This window comes from Vigna radiata, chromosome 7 (assembly GCF_000741045.1).
Source record: "Vigna radiata var. radiata cultivar VC1973A chromosome 7, Vradiata_ver6, whole genome shotgun sequence".
NCBI classification, from domain to species: domain Eukaryota; kingdom Viridiplantae; phylum Streptophyta; class Magnoliopsida; order Fabales; family Fabaceae; genus Vigna; species Vigna radiata.
The window spans coordinates 10,549,233-10,552,396 of record NC_028357.1 but is presented as its reverse complement, the minus strand read 5'-3'; positions in this window follow the sequence as shown (position 1 = coordinate 10,552,396).

The following is a 3,164-nucleotide window of genomic DNA, read 5'->3' as shown; positions in this document are numbered from 1 at the left end:
GAAGGATGATCCTCTTCCACACACCTCCTCAGACGCACCAAGGATGAACCGGCTATTTCCTCTGTCACCGTAGTAGCACTTCACCAACTCCACAGACAAGAGTTTCACAAGCCGAACAAGAACGCACACTTCTCAAAGAGTTCTGAGTGTTTTAGCGCAAGGGAAGAGTTATAGTTGATGGATAAAGAGAGCCTATAAATAGACTCAAGCAAAAACTCTTCCATTCTACAAAACTAGCCATTTAACGCATTTAATCGATTAATATTAGTGTTAATCGATTAAAATAAGTACAACGGCTAGTTTTTCAAATCAGAAACCTCCAACGGCTAGTATTAATCGATTATTCTCAGGATTAATNGATTAATTAATCGATTAAAACTTGCTTNAATCGATTATTCCAAAGCTGATTGGGTTNTGGCTTCTGCANCGATTTTAATCGATTATATCAGGGATTAATCANTATAAACGGGGAAGTTTTGATTCTAAACNGCAAATACAAAGTATAAAGGTACAAGAATCAAAACCTACTACAAATCNAAGTCCTAAACAATTAAACTACAATTATTACAAAAGCTTTTCATAACAAAAATAAGTCTTCAAAGGATCTTCATGAATCTTGATAAATCTTGACTTAATTTGGGCATCATCAAAACTTCATGTTCATCATTTTGCTAACATAGCGTACCTTGTTTGGAGTCCTTAGCCCTTTATTTATAGGCTCTGGTTTGATATAAGATTAGTAGAATATAAATAGAATAAAATATAAACAAACTTACTTGACATATCTCTGTTTGGATATGATTTGATAATATCTCTATTTGGATATTATTTGATGATATCTCTGTTTGGATATCATTCACTCCTGTGATGCGTTGAATGATTTATTATCTTGTTGACGGGTCGTCTGGGAACCGACCGCTGGAGATATCCTACCGTACATCTTTCAAAATGATTTTCAGATTTTATTTGATTAGGAAATGTAGTATCTCAAAATATTTAGTTTTATGTAAATCATAACCATACAATTACATATTATACATTCATTTTTATATTTAGTCTATTTAAATGACATGATTATATAAATATATATGCTCGAAATAAAATAAAAAATATTTATTATATAGTTTCTATAAATTTTCCCTAGTGTAGAATTTTCAAGTGTAGAAAATATTTATTATTTTCTATAAATATTTGCAAGTGTAGAATTTTCCCTAGAACATATTTATAGATAAACCAATCAAAATAAGAACAATTATATATATATATATATATATATATATATATATATATATATATATATAATTTATCTAGAAAATAATATTTTAGAAGTCATAGTAATTTAAAAATAATAAGATTCAATCATTTTAAAATGAAATGATTTTAATATATATAGTTTCGTTATAAACAAGTTTTATTATTTTAAAATATATTATCTCTCTATAAATCCATTTTTTATAATTTTTCAACTTTTCTCTAAGAGTTTTTCCTCTTTGCTCGTTTTGTTGAGGAACCAAGACTTGAGAGATTTTGATGATGATGCATTTAAAGACTTGAAGAACAAATTCCATTATTTGAACAATTTATGCTAAAACTTTTTGTTGTAGATTTCTTTGTAGTAGCTTTAGATTTCCATTTGTAACTGAAAGAAGTCTTGTATTTTTGTCAAAGCATGGGCGCGCACCTTCATTGAAGTTTATGTTAAATGATTATATGTTTATATGAGTTATAAAATGTTTCATTGTTGAACTAATATGTGATATATTAAATTGTTTATGAAGTTTTTTTTTAACACTACTTCACCCAGTTGTATCTTTTCATTTTTCTTGGTGTGCTTTTTGTTTCTTTCGCGATGATCACCTTATCGATAGGAACAGATGAGAGACAAGTGTTAAAATATCTCTGATAGAGAACAATAATAATGTATAGTGTCTTATTGATTGTCTAATAATTAAGTTTAGTTCCTATAGATATAATTATTATTATTATGATTATTTTATTTTAAATAACTATATTAGTACCATATATTGATGACAAATTTATTTTGTTTTATTAATTTTATAATGTCTTATTTTAGGAGCCAACTAAAATTAAGATGCTAATTAATTAATATATATATATATATATATATATATATATATATATATAATTGATTACAGTTAACTAATTGATATAAAATTTTTTGATTTCTTTTGAACTTCTAAACTTAAAATACCTACAAGTGAAACTAGAAGGGAAAAATATAGACAATCTGTGGAGAAAAAGAGAAGTTAAGTTAAACTAAATTTTAATCAACAGAAAATGTGTATACTTTATGTCGCAGTCGGAAAATTGCGACGGGACGACGATCCAAAAAGAAAATAATTTAAAAAAAAAGCTTATGGAGTTGCCACCATAGTTTATTCTGGAAAACTACGGAAAAACCGTAAAATGATAAGGCAAGGTCTACAAAACCAAATTCTGGTTTAGGAAGTCGGTTACGTGTGTGGAAGGTGTTAGCACCCCCACAACGCCTGCCCTAGGCAGTACCTTTAACTAAATACACGAATTTGATGTGGTTTGCAAAATGTTTAATTTCCCCTAAAAAATAAAACTCTAAAGAAAAAAAAATATTTTTTTGTGTTTTTTGTGCCCGACAAGGATTGACCTTGCTCCTACGTATTCTCAGTTGGACTGAGAAATTAGGGTTATGTAGTTCTTTAGGAAACCATTTGGAAAATTTGTTTGGAGAATTGTTTGGAAAATTTGGATTTTTGGGAAAATGAGCCTGATAAAGACTAGCCTTGCTCCTACGTATCTCCACTTTAGATGGAGAATCAAGGATCACGTAGTTCTGGCTGAAAGATTGATTGTTTGTTTGTCAAGATGTTTTTTAGTTTTTAAAGATTTTATATTTTTTTGGTATTTTTATAGAAAAAACGAAAAGGTTTTTAGCACAAGGCCTACAAAATGGTCGCACGTGTGCTTAAACCTTTTGAAATAATTTTTGTTAATTTTTGAAAGAAAAAGAAAAAGGTTTTCAGCACAAGGCCGACAGAATGGTCGCACGTGTGCTTAAATCTTTCGAAATAATTTTTTTGTTTATTTTTTGAAAGAAAAAAAGAAAAAGAAAAAGGTTTTCAGCATAAGGCCGACAGAATGGTCACACATGTGCTTAAACCTTAAAA